The sequence below is a fragment of the Cetorhinus maximus genome, chromosome 8 (assembly GCF_964194155.1).
Source record: "Cetorhinus maximus chromosome 8, sCetMax3.hap1.1, whole genome shotgun sequence".
Classification (NCBI taxonomy): Eukaryota; Metazoa; Chordata; class Chondrichthyes; order Lamniformes; family Cetorhinidae; genus Cetorhinus; species Cetorhinus maximus.
The window spans coordinates 79,024,467-79,037,295 of NC_135886.1; the positions used below are offsets into that span (position 1 = coordinate 79,024,467).

At 46.5% G+C, this 12,829-nt stretch overlaps 1 pseudogene; it reads left to right on the forward strand.

Moving 5' to 3' along the window:
• The first annotated feature begins 323 nt into the window (after positions 1 to 323).
• On the forward strand, positions 324 to 850 carry LOC144683203 (ferritin heavy chain B pseudogene; annotated as a pseudogene).
• Positions 851 to 12,829: the final 11,979 nt, after the last annotated feature.

Sequence of the window (12,829 nt, forward strand, 5' to 3'; positions counted from 1 at the left end):
TCAAGGAGCCCTAGCAAAACTGGAGTCAATGAGAATCGGTGGTGGGGGGGCCAAAGGGTTGGGGAAAGCTCACCACTGGTTGGAGTCACACCTAGCACAAGGGAAGGTGATTGTGGTTGCAGTTGTTGGAGGTCAATCATCAAAGTCCCAGGACATCAATACATGAGTTCCTCAGGGTAATGTCCGAGGCCCAACCATCTTCAGTTGCTGCATCAATGACCTTCCCTGGCAACTCACCATGTGCAGATCCTGCCTCTGTGCTATCTTTTAATGTAGACACAGTGTCAGTATCATAACTGGTGGCTACATGGGTAATATTGAAGATGGCTTCCCAAGTGCGTCAGAACCAACACAAGGACTGTGAGGATGCTGTTAACAAGCAGGTGAACCTGGAGCTCTACTCCTCCTATGTTTTTCTCTCTATGTTCTCTTTGACTGGGATGATGTTGCCCTGCGTCACTTTGCTGAGTTCTTCAAGGAGCAGTCACATGGGTAACGGGAACACGCTGAGAAACTGATCAAATTCCAGAATAAACGTGGAGGCCGAGTCATCCTGGAGGACATCAAGAAACCAGGGCAGGATGAGTGGAGCAATGATCTGGAGGCAATACAGAGAGCTCTGCGGATGGAGAAGAATGTGAACCAGAGTCTGCTGGATCTGCACAAACTCTCCTCTGTGTACACTGACCCTCATCTTTGTGACTTCCTGGAGACTCACTACCTGGATGAGCAAGTGAAGAGGATCAAGAAGCTTGGAGATCACATCACTAACCTGAAGAGACTGGAAGCCCCTGAGAATGGCATGGGAGAGTACCTGTTTGACAAGCTCACCCTGGGGGAGGGTGACTAAACTGACTGCAGGGACAATCTTATTGTGTTTACTATTGTATTTGTATAATTGAGACCTTTGACCTGACCAGTAACTTGTGATGTGGGACAAGGAACTAACTATAAATAAACTATTCAGCATTAAAAAAAAACCTTCCCTCCATCATAAGGTCAGGAGTTGAGATGTTTACTGATGATTGTAGCATTTGCATTTGAAGTTACTGAGATTCTGAAGCAGTCCATGTCCACAAGCAGCAAGGCCTGGGCAACATTCAGGCTTGGGCTGATAAGTGCCAAGTAACATTTGTGCCACACAAATGGCAAGCAATGGCCATCTCCAATAAGAGAGAATCCCCCTTTGACATTCAATGGCATTACCATCGCTGAATCCCCACTATCAACATCCTGCGTGTTACACAGAAATTGACTGGATCTGCCATATAAATACAGTGGCTACAAGGGCAGGACAGGGGCTTGGAATTCTGTGGTGAGTAACTCACCTCCTGACTTCCCAAAGCCTGTTCACCATCTACAAGGTACAAGTCAAGGGAGATATTCTCCACTTGCCTGGATGAGTACAGCTCTAACAACACTCAGGAAGCTTGACACCATCCAAGACAAATGCACCGCAGCACCTTACCAAAGCTCCTTTGACATCACCTTCTAAACATACGACCTCTGCCACCTAAGAGGACAAGGACAGCAGACACATGGGACCACTACCATCATCTGCAAGTTCTCTTCCAAGTGAGGGTGGAAATTGCGGAAGCACTGGCCATAATTTTCCAGTATTAAACTCAGGGGTGGTGCCAGAGAACTGCAGAAATGACACCCTTGTTCAAAAAAGGGTGTAAAGATACACCCAGCAATTACAGGCCAGTACGTTTAATGTCAGTGATGGAGAAGCTTCTAAAAATAATAATTCGGGACAGAATTAATAGTCACTTGGGCAAATGTGGGTTAATTAAGGAACATCAGCATGGATTTGTTAAGCACAAGTCGTGTTTAACCAATTTGCTTGAGTTTTTACAAGGGGTAACAGAGAGGGCTGATGAGGGTAATGCTATTGATGTGGTGTACATGGATTTCCAGTAGGCATTTGGTAAAGTGCCACACAATTGACTTGTGTGAATAAACTGACTGGATCTACCATATAAGTACTGTGGCTACAAGGGCAAGACAGGGCCTGGGAATTCTGCGGTGAGTAACTCACTTCCTGACTCCCATGGAACAAAAGCTACAGTAGCAAGATGGATATGAATTGGCTGAATGACAGGAAACAGAATAGTGGCTAATGGATCTTTTTCAGAGTGGAGCAAGGTTTGTAGTGGAGTTCCCAGGCGTTAGAACCTTTGCTCTTCCTGATATATATTAATGACCTATGTGCACAGGGCACAATTTCAAAATTTGTGGATGATGTGAAACTTGGAACTGTGAGAAGAAACTTGGAACTCGCAATTGTGAACTGTGAGAAGAATCAAGCAGAACTTCAAAGTACATAGACAAGTTGGTGGAATGGGTGGACAAGTGCCAGATGAAATTCAGTGCAGCAAAGTCTGAACCACAGCAATGTACTTGTTTCTTAAATGCCCTAGCAAGCTACCCAATTGTATCAAGCCGCTACAAAAACGTCAATAAGGGATGAAACTGGATGGGTCACCTGGTATAAACCTAGGCACCGTAAATAACAATAGCACACCCAGCCCTGTCGACCCTGCAAAGTCCTCCTTACTAACATCTGGGGACTTGTGCCAATTATGGGAGTGTCCCACTGACTAGTCAAGAATCAGCCTGATATAGTCATACTCATGGAATCATACCATACAGACGATGCCCCAGACACCACCATACTTGGTTATGTCCCTTCCCATGGACAGGATAGAACCACCAGAGGTGGTGGAACAGTGGTATACAGTTGGGAGGGGGGTGCCCTGGAAGCCTCAACATTGTCTCTGGTCCCCAAGTCCCATGGCATCAGGTCAAACATGTTGGTTACCACCTATGAGCCCCATACGAACTGATGAATCAGTACTCCCCCATGTTGAAAACCACTTAGAAGAAGTGCTGAGGGTGGCAAAGCACTCTGTTTGGGGGACTTCAATGTCTAACACCAAGAGTTGCTCAGTATCACCACTACTGACCAAGCTGGCCGAGACCTAAAGGACATAGCTGCTAGACTAGGTCTGCGGCAGGTGGCGAGGGAACCAACAAGGTGGAAAACTTTACTTTACCTCGTCTTTACCAATTTACCTGTCACAGAATCATCTATCCATGACAGTATCAGTAGGAATGACAACCATGCAGTCCTTGTGAAAATGAAGTCCTATCTTCACATTGAGGTTACCCTCCATTATGTTGTGTGGCACTACCACCGTGCTAAATGGGATAGATTTCAAACAGATCTAACAACTCAACACTGGTCATCCACGAGGCACTGTAAGCCATCAGCAGCAGCAAAGTTGTAATCAACCACAATCTGTAACCTCATGGCCTGGCATATTCCCCACCCTACCGTTACCAGAGGGAGGTGCTGGAAAATTCTGGCTTTTTTTTTTAACTCATTAATTCATGGGATGTGGGCGTCCCAAATGCTGGCTAGGTACACCCACAGTGCTGTTAGGAATGGATTTTGACCCAGTGACAGTGAAGAAACGGTGATATATTTCCAAGTCAGGATGGTGAGTAGCTTGGAGGGGAACGAGCTTCCAGGTGACGGTGTTCCCTTGGGTCTGCTGCCCTTGTCCTTCTAGATGGTAGAGGTTGTGGTCTTGGAAGGTGCTGTCTAAGGAGCCTTGATGACTTCCTATAGTGTATCTTGTAGATGGTACACACTGCTGCCACTGTGCATCGGTGGTGGAGGGAGTGAATGTTTGCAGATGTGGTGCCAATCAAGCGGGCTGCTTTGTCCTGGACAGTGTCAAGCTTCCTGAGTGTTGTTGAAGCTGCACTCACCTAGGCAAGTGGAGGGTATTCCATCACAGTCCTGATTTGTGCCTTGTAGATAGTGGACAGGTTTTGGGAAGCCACGAGGTGAATTAATTGCCACAGGACTCCTAACCTATTACCTGCACTTGTAGCCACAGTATTTATGTGGCTAGCCCAGTTCACTTTCTGGTCAATGGTAACCCCCAGGATGTTGATAGTGGGGGATTCAGCGATGATAATGCTATTGAATGTCAAGAGGCGATGGTTAAATTTTCTCTTGTTTGAGATGGTCATTGCCAGGCACTTGTGTAGTGTAAATGTTACTTGCCACTTGTCAGCCCAAGCCTGGATATTGTCCAGGTCTCGCTACATTTGGACATCAATAGAAACATAGAGTACAAAAGCAAGGATGTTATGTTAACCTTGTAAAAAAACACTGGTTCTGTCTCAACTGGAGTTTTGCATTCAGTCCTGGACACAGGCTTTAGAAAAGATGTGAAGGCATTAGACTGCAGAAAAGATTTGTAAGAATTGTCTAAGCATGAGGAAATTCAGTTATGGAGAAGTTGGAACTGTTTTCCTTGAAGAAGAGAAGGCTCTGAAGAGATATTCAAAATCATGGGGAGATCGGGACAGGGTATATCAAGAAAAGTTTTGTTGTCATTGGTGGAAGGATCAAGAAGAAGAGGGCAGAGATTTAAGGTAAATGGCAAATGAAGCAATGGAGACATGAGGAGAAACTTTTTCACTCAGTAAGTGGTTAAGTTCTGGAATGCACTGCCTGACGGTGTGGTAGAAGCAGGTTCGATTGAGGCACTCGAGATGGAATTGGATTATCCAAGAAGGGAGAATGTGCAGGGTTACGGGGAGAAGGCAGGGGAATAGCAGTAGGTAAATTGCTCATTCAGAGAACTGGAGCAGACACGGTGGCCCAAATGGCCTCTTTTTGTGCTGGAACAATTTTGTGATTCTGTGAGGTTACATTACCATCCTGACTTGGAAATATATCACCGTTCCTTCACTGTCACTGAATCAAAATTCCTGGAGCTCTCTTCCTAACAGCACTGGGTGTACCAGTACAAGCGGGACTTGACCAACTCAGGAAGGCAGCTCACCATCACAAATGTTGTCAGTGACTCATGTTAATAGGATCCAAGCTGGTTGGTGAAGTCAAAACAAAGACACAGGGCTTTTCTTTGCTGAGAGATTTTATTAGCTTTGTTCAGTCTCACAGCTCTTACTCTCATACCCAGTGTCACAGCTGTCCCCTCTTTACATTTACTCAAAGTACTTAATTAAACAATGCCCTTCACCTGTGTATCCTAACAATATAATTAACATATCATTAACAACTCTCATCCCGTGAAAGAATATAAAAAAACACTCAATCACACTTCCTTCTCTCTTGCAAGACAAGTGGTTCATAACCAGAGGCTGCAGCAACTAACAAATGGGTGCCCAGGCATGGCTGTATGTCCTCACATTCATGAAGGAGGAAGTGCTGGCCATTATCAGAGTGTCCATGACTGAAACCACAGAGGATGATGGTGTGTCCCTAGCTAATCAACTTTCTCAAATCCCACTTTCTGCTCTTTCCATATTCACTTCAGAATTACAAGCTTCAGATCGAGTGAGGATCCACATCTGTTTTCCCCTCCATCCCTCAATCCAACCCTATACTTGCGCCTTTCAGATACCAAAGAGCAGCCACCTGGGCAAAGACTGGTGCAGAAGCATGAAGTGCACAGTGCAAAAGGAGCAGTATATTGATGAAAAAGGAACACTACCACTCAATTACATACACAGCTAACAGTTCTGACACTGGCACTATGCATAGAGGGTAGCAGATAGGCAGGATTTGCACATGGTGAGTCAGCAGGCATAAGTGGCTTGCAGGGGAAAGGATAATGCAGCATTTATTGCTCATCCTTACTTGCTGTTGAGAAGGTGGTGGTGAGCTGCCTTTTTGAACCGCTGCAGTCCATGTGGTGTAGGTACACCCACAGTGCTGTTAGGAAGGGAGTTTTAGAATTTTGACCCACTGACAATGAAGGAACGGTGATATATTTCCAAGTCAGGATGGTGAGTGAATGGAGAGGAACTTCCAGGTGGTGGTGTTCCCATCTATCTGTTGCCCTTGTCCTTCTAGACGGTAATGGTCATGGGTTTGGAAAATGCCTTGGTGAATTCCTGCAGTGCATCTTGTAGATGGTATGCACTGCTGCTACTGTGCATTGGTGGTGGAGGGAGTAAATGTTAGTGATTCTGGTGCCACTCAAGCAGGCTGCTTTGTCCTTGATGGTGTCAAGCTCCTTGAGTGTTGTGGAAGCTGCACTCATCGAGGCAAGTGGGGAATATTCCATCACACTCCTGACTTGTGCCTTGTAGAATGTGGACAGGCTTTGAGGAGTCAGGAGGTGAGTTACTCATCGTAGGATTTCTAGCCTCTACCCTGCTCTTGTGGCCACAGTATTTAAATGGCTAGTCCAGTTCAGTATCTGGTCAATGGAACCCCCCAGGGTATTGATTGTGGGGGATTCAGTGATGGTAATGCTATTGAACGTCAAGGGACAATGGTTAGATTCTCCCTTGTTGGAGAATGGTCATTGCCTGGCACTTGTGTGGCTCAAATGTTACTTGCCACTTGTCAGCCCAAGCCTGGATATTGTCCAGGTCTTGCTGCATTTGAACATTATCTTCATTATCTGGAGTCACGAATGGTGCTGAACATTGTGCAATCATCAGCGAACATCGCCACTTCTGACCTTGTGATGGAAGGAAGGTCATTTATGAAGAAGCTGAAGATTGTTGCACTGAGGACACTATCCTGAGGAACTCCTGCAGTGATGTCCTGGGACTGAGATGCCTGACCTCCAACAACCACAACCATCTTCCTTTGTGCTAGGTATAGCTCCAACCAGCAGAGAGTTTTCTCCCTGATTCGCATTGACTTCAATTTTGCTAGGGCTCCTTGATGCCATACTAGGTCAAATGTTGTCTTGATGTCAAGGGCAGTCACTCTCACCTTGCCTTGGGAGTTCAGTTCTTTTGTCCATCTTTGAATCAAGGCTGGAATGAGGTCAGGAGCTGAGCGGCCCTGGCTGAACCCAAACTGGGCATCAGTAAGCAGGTTATTGCGAAGCAAGTGCTGCTTGATAGCACTGTTGATGACCCCTTCCATTATTTTACTGATGATCGAGGATAGACTGATGGGGCGGTAATTGGCCAGGTTGGATTTGTCCTGCTTTTTGTGTACAGGACATACCTGGGCAATTTTCCACATAGCCGGGTAGATGACAGTGTTGTAGCTGTACTGGAACATCTTGGCTAGGGGCACAGCAAGTCCTGGAGCTTCAGTACTATTGCCGGAATATTGTCAGGGCTCATAGCCTTTGCATTACCCAATGCCTTCAGCCGTTTCTTACTATCACGTGGAGTGAATCAAATTGGCTGAAGACTGGCATCTGCGATGCTGGGGACCTCCAGACAAGGCCAAGATGGATCATCCACTCAGCACTTCTGGCTGAAGATTGTAGCAAATGCTTCAGCCTTATCTTTTGCACTAATGTGCTTGGCTTCCCCATCATTGAGGATGGGGATATTTGGGGAGCCTCCACCTCCAGTGAGTTGTTTAATTGTCCACCACCATTCACGACTGGATGTGGCAGGACTGCAGAGCTTAGATCTGTTCCGTTAGTTGTGGGATTGCTTGGCCCTGTCTATCACTTGCTACTTATGCTGTTTGGCATGCAAGTATTCCTATGTTACAGCTTCACCAGGTTGACACCTCATTTTTAGATATGCCTGGTGTTGTTCCTGGCATGCCCCCCTGCGTTCTTCATTGAACCAGGGTTGATCCCCTGGCTTGGTGGTAATGGTAGATTGGGGGATATGCCAGGCCATGAGGTTACAGATTGTGATTGAGTACAGTTCTGCTGCCCACAACACCTCATGGATGCCCAGTCTTGAGTTGCTAGATCTGTTCAAAATCTATCCCATTTAGCACGGTGGTAGTGCCACACAACACAATGGAGGGTATCCTCTATGTGAAGGTGGGACCTAGAATCCACTACAACTGTGCGATGGTCACTCCTACGAATATTGTCATGGACAGATGCACCTGCAGCAGACAGGTTGGTGATGATGAAGTTAAGTATGTTTTTCCCTCTTGCTGGTTCCCCCCCCCACTTGCCGCAGACCCAGTCTAGCAGCTATGTGCTTTAGGACTCAGCCAGCGCAGTCAGTAGTGGTGCTACTGAGCCACTCTTGGTGATGGACATTGAAGTCCCCCACCCAGAGTACATTCTGCACCCTTGCCACCCTCAGTGCTTCCTCTAAGTGGTGTTCAACATGGAGGAGCACTGATTCATCAGCTGAGGGAGGGTGGTATGTGGTAATCAGCAGGAGGTTTCATTGCCCATGTTTGACCTGATGCCATGAGACTTCATGGGGTCTGGAGTCGATGTTGAGGACTCCCAGGACAACTCCTACTCAACTGTATACCATTGTGCCACCACCTCTACTGAATCTGTCTTGCATACAGAAAAAGGCTGATAGACAGGCACACATTGACCAGATACCCAACTCTACCAACATATAAATACTGTGGCTACAAGAGCAGGTCAGAGGCTGGGAATTCTGTGGCAACTAACACACGTCCTGATTCCCCAAAGGCTGTCCACAAGGCACAATCCAGGAGTGTGATTTTTTTTTCCTTCTTTCATGGGATGTGAGTGTTGCTGGCAAGGCCTGGATGAGTGCAGCTCCAGTACTCAATAATCTTGACACCATCCAGGACATAGCAGCCCAACTGATCAGCACCCATTCATCACTTTAAACATTCATCAACTTCACCACCACTGCATAGTGACAGCAATTTGCACCATTTACAAGATGTACTACAGTAACTCGACAAACTTCCTTCGACAGCACCTTCCAAACCCATGACCTCTACTTCCTAAAAAGCCAGGGCAGCAGATGCATGGAAACACCACCACCTACAAGTTTCCCTCTAAGTCACACACCATCCTGACTTGGAACTATATCGACATTCCTTCACCGAGGCTGGGTCAAAATCTATGAACTCCCTCTCTCTTAGCACTGTGGGTGTCTCTACACCAAATGGACTGTAGCAGCTCAAGAAAGTAGCTCACCATTACTTTCTCAGGAACCATTAGGGATGGGCAATACATGCTAGCCTTGCCTGCGATGCTCACATCCCAAGAAAGAATAAAAAAATACAAAAATGCTTGGCACATTTGCAAGCCTGCCACAGAGACCGATGTCAACGAACATAGAAGAGTATGGCACCAACTTAGCACAGGGATTTGCATGGAGCTTGGATCCCATCCTTTCTAGCAAGGAAATGGTGGCTGACTCCATAATAGCACTTGTGGACCCAACCATGATGCAGCATCTGATGGCTAATGTCTCAGCTTCCATTGTAGTGTAAGAAGAAGCCACCCAATGTCTGAATGGTGCAGTGGAAGCTCAGACTGAGGTCATGAAATCTCAAAACCAAACTACTGAGGAAGCTGAAAATCTGAAATAAAAACAGAAAATGCTGGAAATACTCAGCAGGTCAGTCAACAAGTGCCAACCCCACTGTGGCCATTCAGCCCCCCAACCCCACCAACCCAATTTAATACCAGTCAGGCACTTTCCTGGTCGAAGAGCTGTCCGAGAGCTGTCAGGCAATCGAAGGTCGGGAGCTCTCCAGTTCTGGCAGCACCACTGAGAGCTGTGGCCACTGTCGTTACTGCAGGAGGCCCAAGCAGAGGATCAGCCATAGAACCCCAGAACTATGGTAAGTTGGCAGGTTTGCCAGGGCCAAACAGGGAGGCCCTGGCAAGGGAGGGCGGGGGGGGGTTAGTATTTAGGGCAGGTGGGGGTCTTCACTTATGGGTAGCCCATGCTTCTGGCAGGTATTGCAGTTGGACATGGGCTGCCCCATTAGGAGAAAGCTGCCTTCCCATCAGGTCACAGGCATATCCACCAAGGTTTACCTGACAGGTTGCCCAAATGGCATGTCCCCCCACCAGCCGCTGGTTAAATATCAGTGGTGATGGTATGAGGCCCTTACGTGGACACTTAAGGGTCTCAATTGGCTTCTGGGCGTGAAGGCTGTCGACAGGCCTTCCAGGCCCAGACTTAATCAGAGTGAGTCAGGAAGGTGATGGGGTCTCCAACCTGCACCTTCCCGCAATTAAATGGGCCCTCCCTCCATCTCCGATGAGGCAGAGAATCAAATTTTGCTCGTTAAGACTGTTTCTCTCTCCACAGATGTTGCCTGTCCTCCTGAGCATTTCCAACATTTTCTGTTTTTATTTGATGAATGCTCAACTTGTTGCCAGGCAGACTGAGACTGCTGCAATCCTAGCTGTGGAGATACCAGTGCTCCAAGGTGCTTTCAAGGTCTCAGAGCAGTCCAGCAATCTGTGCTTCAACAGGTCACAAGGATTGCTGAGACACCACCGCAGGGAGTGACAGTGGCCCTTGGGAACACAAACCTGCTGTCCTCTCTCAGGCTGGCAAGATTAATGCTCCTATTATTGCCAGTGTCCTTGCGGTTGCCTGTCAGTCAGCCAGCCAAAACTGCTGCCGCCATACCAAGGTGAAGCAATCTGAAGCCGGGCCTGATAGGCCCAGATGAGCTTGGGATGATCCTGCAAGGTTGTATGTAGTCTCTCTCACTGTAACTCAGCAGCCTTCCACTAGTTATGCTGCAGCCATTGCCTTAGAACTGCATAAAAGCACTAGTGTAGGCAAAAGACTGGCACTAAGGAATGCACAAGAATGATTACTTAACTTTTCTATGGAACATTGGATGATTTATTAGATAAAGTTGATCTGGGATGGTTGTTTTGTGGTGGTTTTTATTTCACCATTGTGGTCAAGCAAACACTGTGTTAATGAGGAGTGATAAGTTGTGTGACTGTTCAAAATGGTGATTTGGGGTTGTTGTCAGTGAAACCATAGTCAAAAGAGGCAGTCACAGACGGCCCATTCATACTGGCCTTCCCATCCTCCTCCTTCTTTTAATCCACATCCACCTGCTGCTGAGCTGCCCACTGTTTCTGGTGTCAAAGGCTGTGCCTTCATGATGCTCATGTTGTGGAGGATACAGCAGAACACCATAAATCAGGACACATGCTCAAGCAAGTACTAGAGGGCTCCTCTGGACCTGTCCAAGCAATGGAACCATTGCTTCAGCACTTCAATGGTCTGCTCTATGATGTTTCAGGTGGCATCATGGTTCTCAATGAATGGTTGCTGGCCACATGTGGTAGGCTGCAGAGCAGAACCATCAGCCAGGTGTCAGGCACATAAGGAATAGGAGCAGGCATAGACCATTTGGATCTTCAAGACTGGTCTGTCATTCAACAAGGTCATGGCTGATCTTTAATCTCCATCCCACCTTTCCTCCACACTATCCCCATAACCCTTAGTTCCCTTCATATCCAAAAATCCATTGTTCTCTATTTTGACTTTGCTCAACGATTGAGCTTCCGTGCCTCTCTGGAGTAGAAAATTCCAAATACACAACACTTTGAGTGAAGAACTTTCACCTCATCTTAGTCCTAAGAAGCTGATCCCTTATCATGAGACTGTGACCTGTGTTTTAGATTTCCCAGCCAGGAGAAACATTTCTCAGCACCTATCCTGTCGAGCCCCTTAAAATTTTATGTTTCAATTAGATCACCTCTCATTCTTCTAAATTCAAGGGAATATTGGCCTATTCTACTCATTGTCTCCTCTGAGGGGAATCCCCTCATCCCAGGAATCAGTTTAGCGAACTTCCTAGAGTAAGTATGTCCTTCCTTGGGTAAGGGGACCAAAACTGCATGTCGTACTACAGGTATATAATGTCCTTTATATTGTAGTATGACCATTTTATTATTATACTCCAATCCCTTCATTACAAAATCTAACATGCTATTTGCCTTCCTAACTACTTGCTGTACCCACACATTAACATTTTATGATTCATATACGAGGACACCCAGGTGCCTCTGAATGTAAGCATTTCCCTGTCAGAATGTCTGCCACCTCTCTTATGAAGCAGTGGACAGCAAACTGGATGGTGTTACAGAGCTGTTGGAGATATCTCCTGGTTGGATCCTGACACAAAGAAATTCAGGGCCAGGGTAACCTTCACAGGCTGCAGGTCTGGTTGCAAGAGTTTTGTGAGCACCTCCTTCATAAAATGCAGATGATGCATACAATGCTCTTGGATCAGGTAATAAAAATGCTCCTGGAAGGCCCTGGAGGACAAGGCCTCCTGCTGAGAGACTTCTCTCTATCCTCTTCTGCCCTTTGTGAGCAGCTTAACCACTTCTTTGCTACTCCTGCTCCATCTCCCACTTGCAATGTAGCCCATTGTGCCCTAACTATTGCACCCATGACTGGGAGCAAGTGATCTAACCAGAACATTTGAAGTAAGATCCAAGGTCTTCTACATGTGCAGTGCCACTCCCTGACAACTTCAACAACTTTAAAAAACCTTTGCAAACCGCTAAGCGCCTGTACAAACTTAAAAAAGAGCCGGTGGAAATTAATCATCAGCAAACCCGGGAGAGGTCAATGACCCCTCTAAATAGCCCTGGGAGTGGTGGGTCCTTCCTATTGCTGAACACATGTTCAGCAGTTTGCATTTAAGAGAGGGGATTAGCTGGAATGGCAAGGTCCAAAATGGCTGCGCTGGTGGTAAATCAGCATTACACACTGATGTAACAATCTGCATACTCCTGGTGCATATTCCTAAAGCCTGTGCTAATACCCTCATCAAGATGGTGTTCAGCATGAGCCATACTGAAAGTAAGTGTGCACAGTGCCCATTTTGGTAACAAAACAGCAACCTTAGTGCTGAAACTCTGGGCGATATGAAGTGCAATTTCGCAACCCATCCTGAATGACCACTACAACCATCTTACCTATACTGTAGCTAATGTTAATTAATGAACTTATAGGTCACTTGTCTGGACTTATCACGCTTCTTGAAAATTGGAAGCACATGAACAAGCTTCCGAAGCAAGAGAACAATCCCAGATGCTAGAGAACTGTCAAAAGGGCAAGG